This window comes from Hakea prostrata, chromosome 7 (assembly GCF_041222555.1).
Source record: "Hakea prostrata isolate BN-2017 chromosome 7, UWA_Hpros_2, whole genome shotgun sequence".
In the NCBI taxonomy this organism is placed as follows: Eukaryota; Viridiplantae; Streptophyta; class Magnoliopsida; order Proteales; family Proteaceae; genus Hakea; species Hakea prostrata.
Window position 1 is genome coordinate 61,000,237 of NC_142606.1, and position 17,498 is coordinate 61,017,734.

Sequence of the window (17,498 nt, forward strand, 5' to 3'; positions counted from 1 at the left end):
CTTCAACTCACTTTCTCTCTCTGTTTTAGGCGGTTTGAGAGATTTTGATCTTTAACTGCTCGTTTTATACATGCAAAATAAATAAATAAAATAAGAGAACCACTAACTGCTCTGCACAGCCAAACATGACTTTGACATTTGAGGAAAGGAAGACTTGGTGATCAAGTAAGATGAGTCGATTTTCGCGGTCCATTATTTGGTCAATACATGACACATGCTAATGATTGTAAGTTGTAACAGTAAAAAGCACATGCTTGGAATATTATTTTAAGAAATTGTTGAAATACTAACGGACAAAATCCTTTGTTAATTAACTTATTATTTTCTCCACCTTTGTTAACATTAGAATTGTAAATGGATAGTCGAAATTCGTCTCAGAATTCGCATTCATATTTGTTTAAGGATATTTATATCCGAAAATTTTCTTACCGAAAAATATCCGTATCCGTTTACTAAACAATTGGATTCGGATAATTGCTTATCGGATCAGATAATATCTGGATAGAGTAAATATTGAACGCGTTTTTTTTTTAAGGGATGATAATCAGATTCGGAAACCAGTAATAGGATAATCGGAAATTATCCGATTAGAGTTAAGTATTAAATATTTTTCTCTAGAAAAGGGATTAATTATCGAATTCAAAAACCCATAATCGATAATCGGATAATCGGAAATTAGAAATCGCAAATAAAAAAAATGACAATCACCAATTAATAATCAAATAGTTTATCGGATCGAATTATTTCAGATATCTGATAAAATTCCAGATTCAAATTCGGATGCCTTCTCTGAATTTCTGGCGCATTCGGATTCAGATTCGGATTCGGTACATACTATACCGAAATTGAATCGATACGGTACGGTATGGTTAAAATGGTTTTGGTACCGTATTGACAACCTTATTTACAACATTCAATGAATGATTCTTTTGTATTTTATAGGTACTAGTGCCTCTCTTCTCTCTTCATATTTTTAAAATACTTAATTATCATACTTCTATATAGGGTGATTTCTTTTTCTTTTAAACATTATTTTATTTTTTTTCCTTTCTTTTCCTCTTATTCTTCCTTTTATGTTTGACTTTTTTTTTTTTGGTAATAAAGGAAATTTATTTGAAAGAAAAGCCTCGAGGGAAATAATTCCCAAAGGCATCAAAGTACATAAACCAGTGGATGAGGGGGGGGTGGAGGAGGGGGGATGAGGGATTGGGAGTTGGTAGCATAATAGGCTAGGCTATCAGCCACAAAATTACCCTCCCTAAGAGTGTGAATGAAGGATATAGAGTCAAAATTTACAATATGGAACTTGATGTCATCTAAAATGTGTTTAATCTTCCAAGGCACTGAAGGACATGGCTGAGTTGAGCAGATTAATGATAATTTCGTTGTCTCCTTCGAATATCACTTTCTTGAAACCGTTTGCTATGGCAAGATGAATGGCTTTTTTAAAGCTTCAGCTTCGGCTTGAATAGCAGAAATGTTGCCACATGGGGATGCAAAGCTGAGGAGGTGATGACCAAGATAGTTTCGAGCAACACCCCCAATGCCGGATTTGAACCTGCTGGATGTATCCAACAAAGAAGAGCCATCAAAATTAAATTTAATGAAATCCGAGGGAGGAGGAGACCATTTAAGGATCAGGTGTTGCTTCGATTTTCGAGTTCTTCTATGACAAAGTTGCAAGTATTCTGAGTTTAAATTCCACGCAAGCCGCCAAATCTGTTTATGAGTTTTGCTGGGAAGATCGTGAGCTGCTTTGTTGAAGTTCGACCATATAATCCGGAGTGTAGTGAGGTGGAGAGATAATGCTTGTTCTTCCTTGGAATGATGCTTGATTTTGGAGATCCAATTCTTAATTTGGTCGCAGATGTCAACGTTTTGTATCCACCAACATACTTTGAAATTGCTCCAGATCTGTTTGACAAAGGTACATTTCAAGAAAATATGATTAATGTCAATCAAAACATCAGAGCAAAGAGGGCATTTATTAGGAATATCGCATCCTCTGTTTCTGAGCAGGGAAGGTGTTGGGAGTTTCTCATGGAGCAGCTTCCAAGTGAAGTGTAAAATCCGAGGGTTGAGAGGGAGGTGCCAAAGCTTCTTCCAATGGGTGTGAACTGTTGTTTCTTGAGACTGAGAAGTTTGTAGACTGAAGATACTGTGAGGTTCCCTGATTGGGATTGATCCCAAATGATGCGGTCTTGTTGCTTGATTGAAGGTAAAGGTATTTCCAAAATGGTTTGAGCTACATCTGGGGGCCACCATTTCTTTACAGTGTGGACATCCCAAGATGATGTAGAATGGTTGATGAAGTGAGAGACTTTCTTAGGAGCATCCAGTGGGATTGGGTGAAGCACTTGTAACTTCTGATTAGGATTAATCCATCTCGATGACCAAGGATCGATAGTTTCTCCATCCCCCACTTGAAAGAAAAGGTTGTTCTTGATAGCATCTCGGACTCTTATAAGTGATTTCCAACCCCAAGATGAGCTTCTGTTGGCAGTAGCATGGAGGAAACTGCAATTATCGAAGTATTTGCTTTTCATGACTCTGTACCACAATGAATCTTTCTCTGTGATTAGGTCCCATGCTTTCTTAGCTAGAAGAGCATAGTTGAAGGACTCGAGATCTTTGAGATTGAGACCACCACAGCTTTTTGGAAGACAAATGGTCTTCCAATCAATGGTATGAATGTGATCCTTGTCGCCATTGGACCAAAAGAATTTTCTATTGGCAGCTTCAATGGTTGTGAGAGTTCTTTTTGGCAGAATAAAGCATGACATGTAGTGGCTAGGCATAGTTTGTGTAACTGATTGAATCAAAACAGATTTCCCAACATAGCTCAGGAGCTTGGCTTTCCAACCTTGGAGTCTATGATTGACTCTTTGTATGAGATTGTTACAATGTAGATGCTTTATTTTACCACTGAAGAGGGGGATACCCAAGTAAATATCAAGTTCAGAAGTGGGTATCAAATTGAATTTTTCCTTGAGTTTGTTTCTGATTGAGTTGGGGGTGCTCTTGCTGTAATGGGCTCTGGTCTTTTGGGAGTTTAAGACTTGACCGGAAGCCTGACAGTAATGGGAGATGATTTTTTAGAATTGAGCAATCTCTTTGTAGTTGGCTTGGGCAAAGAGAATGAGGTCATCGGCAAGAGCTAAGTGGGATAGGCTTTCTCCACCATTATTGAGTTTAATACCCCTGATTTTCTTCTTCCATCTAGCTTCTTCAATATGAGAAGATAGGACTTCAGCACATAAAGCGAAAATATAGGAAGAGAGAGGGTCTCCCTGTCTAAGACCTCTTTCAGGCTTAATGTTTTTGGATGGATTGCCATTGATGAGAAAGGACAATTGGGGAGAAGTGATGCAAAACATGATCCATTGAATCCAATTGGGGGGAAAGCCATAAGCCTTTAGAACTCTCTCAATGAAACACCATTCAAGTCTATCATAAGCCTTACTCATATTGAGTTTGATAGCCATGATACCTCTCTTTCCTTTTCTTCTTTGGTTGATTTTGTGCATAATCTCATGTCCAATGAGGATGTTGTCCTGTATATGTCTACCTTTGATGAACCCATTTTGGTTAAATGAGATGATTGATGGGAGGATGAGTTTGATTCTGTTGACCATGATTTTGGTGATGATTTTGTAGCTGACATTACATAAACTGATTGGCCTGAAGTCGTTAACAGATGTGGGAATGTCAACTTTGGGGATGAGAGTGATGTAAGTGTGATTGATGGGAGAGGAGAAGGTTGATGATTTGAAAAAATTATGAACATGATCAATGATGTCTTTTCTACAGATTTCCCATGAAAATTGGTAGAATCCACTAGAGAATCCATCGGGGCCAGGGGCTTTTTGTTCAGGGATGCTGAAAAGTGTATTTCTGATTTCATTTTCAGTGATGGGAGAGTTAAGAATGTTAAGATGATCATCAGTGATCCTGTTTTTAATGGGATCAAGGTAGGACTCATCAAAGCTCGGTTTAGTTGAGGTAAAGATAGATTTGAAGTGTGAGATGAATGCAGCCTCAATCTGATTGGAATCTTCACAGCAGATGCCGTTATAGTTGATAAATCTGATTCTATTTCTGGCTCTTCTCTTCATGGTTGTTGTGTGATAGAATTTGGTATTTCTATCTCCCAATTGAACCCATTGAGTTCTAGATTTTTGGAGCCATTTTTGATCAATCTGATTGAGGGTGAGTCTAAGTGAGGCAAGGAGTTGGTTCTCTTTGATTTCCCAATGTGAATCTCTTAGATTAGTGGGGCATTTCATGTGATTGTCAATGTCCATCCTAATAAGAGATTCTTTTTTATGTAGGTCACCAATATGGGACCAATTCCATTTCTTGAGTTTCTGTTGGAGTAGTTGGAGTTTGGATGCAAGGAAGTATGAAGAGGATCCTTTGAATTGACAAGACCAAGATTGGTGAACTATGTGTAAGAATGATGGTTCAAGTAACCAGAATTTTTCAAATCTGAATGGTTTTTTGGTATTCGGTGAGGGGGGGGGTCTAGATGAAGAAGAATGGCACAATGGTCTGATTTTGTAACAGTTAGATGTTTAACAAAGGCTTCAGGAAAGATATTTATCCAGAGTGTGTTAGCCAAGTATCTATCAAGTACAGAATCGACTCTCTTTTTCCCCTTCTGTTTGTTACACCAGGTGTGTTTGTTCCCATGGGCTTGTAAAGGTACAAGGTTAGCATCAAAAGTGAAATTTTGAAAATTTTTAGTTCGATGCTGTTTAAGGGCTAAACCTCCAAGTTTATCATGTTCAAAAAGGTATGAGTTCCAGTCACCACATAAAAGCCATGCATTATCAACAAATTGTGCAAGATTGTGAAGTGTTAACCATTGGTATTTCCTAATGTTACTATAGGAACTCAAATAAATGAAAGTCATAGTCCATTGAATGGAGTTGTAAGATACATGAGTATGGATACACCAATCAGAGGACCATAAGACATGAACATTAACTGCAGTAGACCAACATAAGAGAAGACCTCCACTATTGTGAAGGGGGGGGGGGATAACAAAATGAGAATCAAAACCTAATCTCTTAGAGAAAGAGCTAGGACAAACAGTAGAACTTTTAATTTCAGATAAAAACACAATATGTGGCCTCAGTTTATGGATGTTCACTTTGATTTCTCTTTGTGCAGAGGGTTGGCCGAGCCCTCTGCAATTCAGGCAGTAGGTCATCATGGCTTCCTTGATGGCAATTGACGGTTTGCCATCGACACCTCAGATTCAGCAGTCTTTTGCTTCTTAAGGAGAAAATCAGGATGATTAGAACCTTCCCCAATTTCTTTGATGGTGCATTTTCTCTTATAGGGGGGGAGGGTAGATGTGTGGGGGGAAAGTGAGGACCACCCCTTTGAGTAAGAGTGATTGAGATTTTCAGCTAAGGTGATGTTGCTCTGTTGGCTGGATGGTGTTGTTTGAGAATTTTGATTTTGAACCTGTTGGATCATCCATTGGAAATGTTGAAAGAGTGGAGTGATGGGAGAGTGGCTGGTGCTTTGATTTACCAAGTGTTGTGGGTCATTTGGGGTAGCTAGAGATAGCTTTGTAATGGGTTGGGAGCTGGAATCAGTTGGAGGAGTAATTGTGGAATTCAAAATCAGTGGGGGATTCATCAGGCTGTTGGGCTCTATCCTTCAGTGGTTTAATGATGTTGATTGGGATGTGATCATCAACAGTTAGATACCTCGGGATTTCAAGGTTGAGTGAGTGAGCAATCCATAGGAAGGATTTCAGGATACAAAGTTGTCTGTCTTTAGTGTATGGAGCTTGGATGGGAGGGTTAGGGATACCATTTAGATCAGTAGGGTTAAAAGGAATTGATCCGAGGAATAGATCATCATAGATCCTACTGATGTCAACAAGTGAACTTGCTCTTCTAGCAGGTATGGCAGCTGTGGGGAGCCTGAGTTTCAATTTTCTGCAGCTCGGGTGGAAGAGATTGATTGGGTGAGCTCTTTTGTGTTCTTGTGTGGACAATCAATGCATTTATGGCCAATTCTGATGCAATTTGGGCAAATGTTGGATGGGAGATACTCAAAGCTGAAGTGGATGATCTGTTTTTTGTTTGGGGTAATTTCAAAGATGACAGAAGTGGTGAGATCAAGCATTAAAAGGATGGCTATGCGAGCGGCAGGGAGATTGTTTGAGGCAATGGGGCCTTCTGGATTTTCCAATTCAATAACATGACCAATAGTAGAGAAAAGATCAATAAGGATGTCAGGTTTGTGAAGGCTCCAATGGAGGTTGGTAATTTGGACCCACATGATTCCTAAGGAAAAGGTAGCAAGACTAGTAGGTATAGATTGGTTCCATGGTTGCATAAAGATAATATGGTTTTTGTAGTACCAAGGCTGAGAGAATAGAACAACATTCAGATCTCTAGCTCTGTCGAATTTGATGATGAATTTGTCATGAGCTCCTTCAACAAGATGGAAACCTTCGACTTTAACTGATTTGGATTTCCAGCCACCTTGAATCATCTTTTGAAGTTCGGAGTAGGTGATGTGGATGCCATCAGGGACCCAACCAATGATGGTATATTTGAGATCCTGCTTGATCTCTTCCAGCAACTGTGAGGACAGGGTAACCTTGCTAAAAGGGCGAACAGGGATGTCTATCTTAGCTGCAAAATCCGCAGCTAATCTCTCCGCAGAAGGATCATTGGGGAGGAAATGAAGATAATCAGTGTGGATAAGAGGGACAGAAGATGAAGAAGAAGATGGGTTGGACATGATATCCTTATCAACGAAGGATCTAACCACAGTTTTACTAACACGGAGAGTGTTGAAAATCAGATGTAGATATTCTAAGTGACAAGGATGACCGAACCATCTTCTCCAATAAATAGATGAGGTGAGATGAAGTGGGAGAATGAATGGAGACAAAGAGGGTGTCCAAGGAGAGATTAGTAGATAAACATTGAATTGGGCGGCTACATAAGGTAGCTGAACGCCGGCTGAGGCAGAGTTAGGGTTGCCGTCACAGAAGATGCAGGGTCGAAGGAGGGTGGGAGGGAAGAGGGGGGTAAGAATAAGTTCATGATGGCGCATACTCAGGTATCTTATCGAGCTCCACAGAAATGAAGTTGCAGAAAATAGTGATGATACAACCAAGAAAGCATGCATGCAAAGGGATCCAATGAAACAAAAAATCAAAACAAAAATGTGCAAATAAAGTAAATGTAAAGTGTGCCTGGGGAAAAGGGGATCTCGCTCTGACCTTGATTTATATTGGCTAACATAGATGAGATAGGTGATAATACCAAGATGTGCCAGAGGGTGATGGCTAAGCAGACGATGCAAGATCCGGCGGAATAAATGTGCAAGGCAGGTCCTCCTCAAAATCCAAGCATAACTCCCTTCAAATCGATAAATACACCGGGTAACGAAATTACTATCTTCGTTCTCGGGAACCCTCGCTAGGGAAAAATGCATCAGCTATAAAGCAATTCAACACCAAAACTGGGGAATATGTGCACAGTAAAGGAGCAAATCCTCCTCAAAAACAAGCATAACTCCTTTTATGTTTGACTAGTACAATATCTTATGTTATAATTAAACTGAAAAGTACTGTGTAAAATGCTATGGATAATTTATAAAAAGTACTGTGTAAAATGCTATGGATAATTTAGCATCTTATCAAGTAATCTTATATTCTAAATGTCTAATTCTCTTTTGAAGAAGTATGGTTAAAGTTTTTGAAAGTAATTGAAGGATGAGAATTGGTTGATAAAAAAATTTTAAAAAAAATGGAAAAAAGAGAAAAGATTGGTGACATCATCTGTGCTTGTTTAGAGGTTAATGAGAGAGAGAGGTTGAATTATTACACGCTTTTTTTCTTTCCACTACAAGTGTACCTATAAGGACATATGGTGCATGCTAATCTAGATGTTTATAAAGCTTTCTCAGATGGAGCATGAAGTGCTAAAAGCAAAAAAGGGGGTCGTGGTTGTACTCTCTGGGACGCAAATGATAGGTTTATTGCAGTCCAAGTGGTGCACTACAGGTTTCTCAGCCCTTGTAATGGAGTTAGAAGGGATCCAAGATGTCATGGCCCTAGCCAAATCCCTTCATATCAATATACTACATGTCTCCTCAGATTGCAAAACTGTTGTTGATGCCCTCAATGGCTACCCCTGCGCACTTGATTGGGTGGCTTTTAATATATTTTCTGAAATTCAAAAACTTTGTATAGAGTTTATGACTTTGATATTTAAGTTTGTAAATAGGTCTGATAACTTGTTTGCTGATTACATTGCAAAGGGTGTAAAAAACTTCAACTTACATTGTGTTTGGTGGCTGTCTCTACCCTTTTTCATGTTTGAAGACTTTAGTTTTAACCCCAACAAGTTATTCTTAGAGTTTTTTCAATGAAATTATCATTTATCTCTGGAAAAAAAAAGGACATACAAATCACGATAGTAGCTATGCAATATTCATGCCTTTGCATACATTAATTGAAATAAAGTTTGATGAGCGTGGTTCCCTTGGGAAAAGAGAACTTATAAGAGATACGGGTGAGATGTATTTTTTATTTGGAAGAGCGTGCTTTGCTTGTAAGAATAATACTCCTAAGAGAGAAGGGATGCGTTGTTTAGATATAATGCATATATGCTATCTAAGCTAAGATAAATGATTTTGTACATTCAAGCTCTCTCTCTTTTATTTACTCAAAGAATTATTATTGCCAGGTAGTTTAGCTAAATTGCAACATTGTACCCTATATTTTTAAGTTACTTAACGACCTTAAACTTTATTTGCTTTTTCTATTGCCTTCTTTTGTTAAGAATAATTCGCTAACTAAATGCATGCAAAATCTCTTAAAATGCCCAAAATACTCCTGAGTGGTAGTTAGCATTGATTTAATTACTTTACTTCGTAAAATAATAGGTAGAAGATTTACCTCTATGATTTTCCCCCAAAATGAAGTTGGCACCAGAGTTTTAAGCTTTACATGACTCAACAATGAGGGCAAGGTGAATAGGCCTATTGCATTATTAATGCTTGAGTTTTTTTCCCTTGATAGGACCATTAATACTTGAATTTAAAGTAAGTGTTAAAACATTCACCTAACACCATTTGAAGTGAAGGGTAGTAGTAAGTTAATAAAGTACTAGGTATGATATGTAATTTCACTATAATATGCAACCTGGCCCTTTTCCCTTGCTCCCTCTACATTTTCTCCATGGTGGCTGGCAAAGAAAAATATGATACAACATAACAAGAGTTTCACCTGATACATCTCCTTATAGATCCTAGATCATATAGACATCAATATCAGAATAACAGCAAATAAGGCAAGCATAGAAAAGCAATGTCAAAGTAGGCATTAAAAAAAGGCTACATGTACACTTCGGTTATGAGAACTGCAGACAATGCAAGAGGATGGAGATAACTAATCAATGAATGAAACAACAAACTCAAATGCACATACGAACTCAGCAAATAAGAAATTTTGACCACACAATGCCATTAGTAACTAAATTTGAACCCAATTAGGAACTGAATTTAATAAATCCCTAAATTTGTCTCTTATCTTTTCTTTAGACTCAGTTAGAAATTTATTAACTTCAATTCCTAATTGGGTTCTAATTCTGACCCTTGGATAATTAATTTTCACTTATCGCAATCCTATATAGGAATTACAGGGAATTGCAGCGGTAGGAATTGTAGAGGATATGAACCCGAAAAGCACATTGTTCTCCCTAACAGGAAGGTGAGCCAGGGGCTTGGACACCCAAACTAACGAAAAGAAATTATAAAAAGAAAGAAACCCAGTCAATTGATATGGTTTAATGAATTGGACTATATGAATATTATAATTAGGCCAAGGACTAGATACCCATGTTAACCTCACCCCATGCGACATCCATTGAATTTTGTTAAATTGTCATGGAGAAGTTGAGAGCTTGATTTCAAGCAAGAGTACAGAGAAGTAGAAGCATCCAGGAAACAGGTGAAGCCAAATTGACCTAAAATGGATATGACTTGCTCAAGTCGATTCTTATTCATTCTTTAATTTTTATTTTTTTGGCAAATACAGATTCTTCTTCATTCACCCACATAAGCTTAAAATAAAAATCGAAGAACATAAACCCACTAAGTAATTTACGTACAAATGGTAAAACTGAACATCCATTCAAACAGTAATAGCACTGGACTATTAGGGAAGTGGGATAGCCACGTGTACATATAGTATTATATATATGGAGATGTTTATCATCTCATCTCAAGTCAAGTAATACAAAACTCATTTTGTCTTTATGGTATCAGAGCCTTCACGTGTCTACCCTGTCCTTTCCACTTTCAATTTTCTTCACGTGTTGTCTTTTCAACTTTCTTGATTTTTCATTTCTTTTTTGCTTAGAAAGCTCTGTTCGCCGATGCTCTGTTCTTGAGCTTCCATGGCTACCTCGGTTTGGGAAGTGGTTAAATCCTCCGCTGATAATTGATTTCGTTGCCTTTTCTCTTCTTGAAGGTTTTCTTAGAGTAGCGTCTTCCTCAGATCACTGTTTTCGCCGACTGATCTGTTCTTGACGATTTGGCGATCTGTTCTTGAAGCTTTCATGGCTGGATCTGATTCCTCCTCTGCAACAGCTTTGGCTTTTCCTGTTTCTGCTCTTCCTTTGTTCCCTTATCCAACTAATCTGAATGTTACAAACTTTGTAACCCTCCGTTTAACGTCTGAGAATTATCTTTTGTGGCAAACTCAATTTTTGTCTTTGGTTGAGAGTCAAGATCTGTTGGAATTTCTTACCGGAGACCCGCTCGTCTCCGCAAAATTTATCAGATCTGATATTGGTGTTGAAACTCCTAATCCGATTTATCATTCTTGGTTGAAAACCGATCGGTTAGTGAAAGCTTGGCTTACTGGCACTCTTTCAGAAGGTGTTCTAGGGCTTGCATATGGCGTTCAATCCTCTGCCGATTTGTGGCGTATCTTATCTGATGCTTTTTCTCAATCTTCTGAAGCACGAGAGTTTGAATTGTTGTCTCGGTTGCATTTTATGAAGATGAAAGAGACACAATCTTTGAGTGATTTCTTGCTCCTGTTTAAAACTCTATGTAACCAGCTTGCAGCAATTGGCAAACCGATTGAAGATTCAAGAAAAGTATTTCTACTTCTCAATAATTTGGGATCTGCTTATGATAGTTTTGCAACGACGATGTTGAAGCCATCAGTTTCGTCCTATAATGATTTAATCCCGTTGCTGCATAGTCATGATCTGAGAAACAGAGGTAATTCGTTTGTTTCACCTACTCCGAATCATGCATTTTTTGGATCTCAAACTGGTAGTCAAGGTGATCGTACTGGTTATCGTAGTGGTCGGTATGGTTCTTATCGTCAGAATCGCTATCGTGGTGGTCGGAGTGGATCCTTTTCGTCACAGAATCGTGGTTTTGTTCCTTCTGCTAGAGCATCTGGTTCTGTGAATACTTTTCAAGACAACAAAGAGAATAATTCTTTTGGTTTTCCTTCTACATCATCTCTGCGTTGTCAGATTTGCAAGAAAATTGGCCATGATGCTTTGAAATGCTGGGGACGCTATGATCATCGTTATCAGTCTGTTGAGATTCCAAAAGCCTTGGCTGCAATTCAGCTTAATTCTTCTTCTTCAACTTGTTGTCAGATTTGTAAGAAAATGGGACATGATGCTTAAACTTGCTGGGGTAGATTTGATCATAGTTATCAGTCTGAAGCAATTCCGAAAGCCTTGGCTACGATTCAACTTCATTCTTCTTCTGGTTGGCTTCCTGATTCAGGGGGCTTCGATCATATTACAGATTCTCCAGGTAATCTTTCTACTGTTGTTCCCTTTAAAGGATCTTCTTCATTGATGATTGGTAATGGTGATTATTTACGCATCACTCATGTTGGTTCTGGGATCATATCTAATGGTAGTCGTTCTCTTCCAATTAAGGATGTTCTTGTGGTGCCTTCAATCAAACGAAATTTGATATCCGTTTCTAAACTTACTTCTGATCTTGGTTGTGTTCTGGAGTTCACTAACAGTGGTTTTCTTGTTAAGGATCACACCAAGCAAATGGTTCTGGCATCGGGGACTAAGAAGGATGGATTGTATGTGTTTGATTTGAACATTGATAGTTCTGGTAGTGTTGCCAATGTTGGTTCTAGTTCAGCTTTATTTTCTTCTAGGCAAACTACTGCTTCTGAGAGGATTTGGCACTTGAGACTGGGTCATCCTTATTCTGCTATTACTTGTTTTTTGCATTCTCATGGTTTAATTCAATTTGGTTGTAAGTCAAAGACTGGGACTGTTGATAATGTTTGTGATAGTTGCCAATTTAGTAAAAGCACACACCTACCTTACAATTCTTCCTTCACACGCGCTCGTGCTCCTTTGGAACGAATTCACTGTGATTTGTGGGGGAAATCTCCAGTTGTGAGTGTGCAGAAATTCAAGTACTATGCGTTATTTGTGGATGATTATTCACGTTTTACTTGGCTTTATCCACTTAGAAAAAAGTCAAATTTCTATCATGTTTTTCTGCGTTTTCAGTCTCTTGTAGAGCGGCAGTTTGACTCTAAAATCAAGATTTTTCAAAGTGATGGTGGTGGTGAATTTGGGCTTACTGCGTTTCAGTCTCACTTAGCTTCCCAGGGTATTCTTCATCATATGTCCTATCCTAAAACTCCGGCTCAAAACAGTGTTGTTGAAAGGAAACATAGACATCTTGTAGAGCTTGGGTTAGCTCTCTTATATCATGCCTCGGTTCCTATGTGTTATTTGGTAGAGGCTTTTCTTACATCCGTTTGTCTCATCAATTGTCTTCCATCCAAGGTTTTACAAATGGATACTCCTCTCCATCTTTTGTTCCATCAAGATCCCCAATATCATACACTTCGAGTTTTTGGTCCGGCGTGCTTTCCATGTTTTCGTGCTTATAACTCTAATAAATTTGAACCTCGCTCATTGGCATGTGTTTTTATGGGTTATAGTGATCGTCACAAGGGTTATCGTTGTTTGCATATCTCCACTGGTCGCGTTTATATCTCCAGGGATGTCATATTTGATGAGAATGTTTTTCCCTTTAAGGGTACTGTTGTGTCTTCTTCTTTGGGTACTTCTTGTACATTTGAAGGTTGGACTGCTTATGCTGAGTCTGCATTCTCTTCTCTTGATAAGCGTGATACACAGTTAGCTCCTAGTTGTGTTTCATGTGGAGTCTTGCCAGTGAGACCTTGGTTTTCTGATCCTACAACTTCTGGACCTCATGTTATGTTACCTGGAACTTCAAGTGGTTCTGACACTGCTATTTTGTCCTCAAATACTTTGGATCAAAACGTGCTTGTGGCTGCCCCTTATTTGGGTTCAGATCATGTAGATTCAGGACATTTGATTCGTTCTTCTTCATTAGACACCCATTGCCCACCTTCCATTTTAGAATCTTCACCCATTTTAAACTCCATAGGCCCAATTGGATGTTTATCTAATGAGTTACAGCCCACTCCACTTCCAGCCCATAATAACCCATCTGAAATGGGACTCTCTAGTGAGTTACAGCCCACTGCACCTCAGGCCCATGATAAAATTGTTGAAATGGGTTTGGTTTCTTCATCTTTCCAGGCTACTGATTGTAGTTTATCTACTCCATCTACAAACTCCATGCATAATATGGTTACCCGTGCTCAACTTGGTGTTCGCAAACCTAATCCCAAGTATGCGTTACATGTTGATTTTGTTTGTTCTGAGCCTAAGACAGTGAAGTCTGCTTTAGCTCATCCTGGCTGGAATGTTGCAATGAAAGACGAAATGGCTACCCTTGCTACTAATCATACTTGGACTTTAGTTCCTTTTTCATCTGAGATGAACGTTGTTGGTTGCAAATGGGTTTTCAAGACAAAATTGCAAGCTGATGGCAGTTTAGAACGTCTTAAAGCTCGTCTTGTTGCTCGTGGCTACAATCAACAGGAGGGTATTGATTTTCTTTAGACGTTTAGTCCAGTTGTTAAACCTGGCTCTATTCGTTTGGTTTTAAGCATTGCTACTATGCTAAAATGGCCACTACGTCAATTGGATGTTAAGAACGCGTTTCTTCATGGTTTTTTGTCCACTCCGGTGTTTATGAGCCAACCTCCTGGTTTTGTGGATTCAACGCGGCCTAATGATGTTTGTCAATTACACAGATCTCTTTATGGCCTTAAACAAGCACCCCGGGCTTGGTATGATCGGTTTAGTGGTTTTCTTCTGGATTTTGGGTTTGAGAGTAGTTTCTTTGATAGCTCTATGTTTGTTTATCGCCAAGACGGGAAGACTTTGATCTTGTTGCTTTATGTTGATGACATTGTTCTTACTGGCAATGATGAGCTTTTCTTAAGTTCCTTTATCACTACTTTGGGTCATACTTTTGCCATGACGGATTTGGGCTCTTTACATTACTTTCTTGGGATAGAAGTTACTCAAACTAGTTCTGGTTTGCTTTTATCCCAAGCCAAGTATGCGGCTGATTTGCTCGTCGTGCTAGTATGCTTGATGCAAAGCCTGTGATGACTCCTATGGTATCTCATCCAGCTGTGATGTCAGATGCTTCACCTTTTCATGATGTTACTTTGTTTCGAAATATAGTTGGGGGTCTCCAATACTTGACTATGACTTGTCCCGATCTTTCTTTTGCGGTGAATACAGTTTGTCAATCTATGCATGCACCGACAGCTCTTGATTTCTCTTCTGTCAAGCGTCTCCTTCGTTATGTAAAGGGTACTTTGGATTGTGGTTTGTGTCTTCATCAGGCTAGCTCTTTTCAGTTATATGGTTTCTCTGATGCTGACTGGGCGGGATGTCCTACTACTCGGCGTTCTACTACTGGCTTTTGCACTTTTCTTGGGGCAAATTGTATTTCTTGGAGTGCTAAGAAGCAACCTACCGTTTCTCGTTCTAGTACGGAAGTAGAGTATCGAGCCATGGCTTCTACTACTGCTGAGTTAACTTGGTTGAGTTTTTTTCTTCATGATATCGGCATTCCACAACCTCATCCGACCATTCTCACTACTGTGATAATATGAGTGCTCTTCACATGACTGTGAATCTGGTATTTCATGGGCGTACCAAGCATATTGAATTGGATTACCATTTTGTACGGGAAAAGGTTGCTTTGGGACATTTGGTTACACGTTATGTGGCTTCTCATCAGCAGCTTGCTGATATTTTTACAAAACCCCTTTCCCCTAAGGATTTTCATATCTTATGTACCAAACTTGGCCTTGTTCGCCGGCCATGTTTGAGGGAGGGTATTAGGGAAGTGGGATAGCCACGTGTACATATAGTATTATATATATGGAGATGTTTATCATCTCATCTCAAGTCAAGTAATACAAAACTCATTTTGTCTTTTGGGGGGGGGGGGGGGGGGGGGAAGCTCCTCACCAACAAAAAAAAACCAAAACCAATAAGTAAAAAAAATTCTCCCCGATATACCGGGTACACACCGGGAAAGAGGGGGGGGGGGGGGGGGGGAGGGGGGGGGGGGCGCGCCACCAAACCATAAACAGAAAAAAAAAAAAAAAAATACCCCCTTAAAATTTTTTTTTTTATTTTTAAAAAAAAAATGGGAAAATGTTTAAGGGTGGTTGGAGGAAGGAAAACGGAAAAAAAAAGGGGGGTGAGGGGAAGGCGATAAAAACACAAAACAAAAACCCAACGAAAAGTATGAAATAAGAGAACAAGTGTCACAACTCCCAACCAGACTGCTTAACAAACTGATAATACTCTTATAATCACAACAATGTCACTCTGATCAGGTATTATAGGAATTATTGATGCAAAATAAGCCAATAACAAAGATGTGATTATAACCCATATGCTTACCATCAATATCCACCCAAAACATTTCCGCTTTAATGGTAATCCACTTATCAGCAGAAGAGTTATACTCATAGAGCCAACCAGAGATACAGTGTTGGAGATTAAGAACACTTTGTAGTAGAAGGGATAACCATTATTAGGTTCGTTCTTTGGCGGACTTAGTACTCCTTGGAAAGCCATAGTAGCAATTACAGTTGACACCACCATTAATGAATTTGTTTTCCCCTCTAACCACTTTCCTTCCTCAGGATCAACAGATTGCATTTGCATCTCCCTACTTATGCTACTGCTTGTACTCCCACTTGTTTTTGGCATAGCTGACAATATAAGATCACTAGATTTTAATGCTCCTGCAGCTCTTAAGGAGTCTCCAATATCCAAGTCATTCATGTCTCGCGGAGACTGCTAAGATGTCCAAAGCTGTATGACCAAAATTATTTATTGCATTTATCTCTACTCCATTTTTTTCCACTAACAACTTGATAACCTGTAAAGCATACTAGCAAAAGTCTTAGACAATTATGTGTGAAAAAATTTTGGATTGAGGAACCGTGGTTAAATTTATTCGTACCTCTGTGTGTTTCTTAGCTGTAGCAAGATGCAAAACAGTGTTGCCGTCATCGTCTTTGGAATTGAGGAGTTGTTGCTGGTCACTTGCTGCTGCTTCCAACAATAATTTAAGTGCCTCCAAACGGCTGTATTTCACACAGAGGTGTAGGACGCTTTCTCCTCTATCAAGCCTGACATGAATCACTTCAGGTCGAGCTTGAATCAACTCCTTCATGACATCCATCTGGCCTTTGATTGCTGCAAGATGAAGTGGGGTCCTCCGTTTTCGATCAGTAAAACAACACACACTTGGGTTGATACTCAACAGCTCTTTTACCATTTCAAGGTTTCCTTTTGCTGAAGCCAAGTGAAGGGGTGAGGAACTTTCTGAATCTAGCTCGGTTGCAAGTTCCGGTTTACGTCTCAAAATCTCCCTGGCAAATTCAACATGGCCTAACATTGCAGCTATGTGGAGTGGAGTCTCATTGAAGCAAGAGATGATAACTCTGTCAAGTATGAGCTCGTCTTCCTCAATGAGTTGAATCAGAGAAGATATACTTCCACTCAAGGAAGCTTCATAGAGTTGTTTTATCATTCCCTCTCGGTCACCTCTTCCCTCTTCTCCACTCCTCATGGATCCTTTCTCCTTTGTGAATCTTGGCGGGGCGGGTTAGTTCACTCAGTCTTAGACTTGCCAGTAGAAGGCAGGTCGAATAAGCCGTTGTATGGTTGAGACTTGAGAGTATCTAAACCCAAGAGGTTTTGCCCAAACAAAAAAAAAACAAAAAATCTCTGCCACAGCACAAGTTTTCACTAGTAAGTGATGATAGAATGTATGTTACTCAGTGTTGAATGGATTTTTATTTGCGGCAGCAGTTGCTGGCTGCTGCCGAGGATGGAGATTTTGTCACGTCCACAAAAGGCAATCGAACGGTGTAGGATCAAAAGGTAGGGTTTTAACTGTAAATATAACCTTTTGTTTTTACATTGAAGAGTTTTCAAAGTTTACAAATTTACAAAACGGGCCCTCACTAATCCGACTATCGGCTTTGACCACTTTTCTCGTTTCGCCCTAGCTAATCAACG

The 17,498-nt window shown here is 39.1% G+C and overlaps 1 pseudogene; it reads right to left on the minus strand.

Moving 5' to 3' along the window:
* Nucleotides 1–15,166: 15,166 nt before the first annotated feature.
* LOC149011567 (uncharacterized) lies at nucleotides 15,167–17,046 on the minus strand (annotated as a pseudogene).
* Between the last annotated feature and the right edge of the window lie 452 nt (nucleotides 17,047–17,498).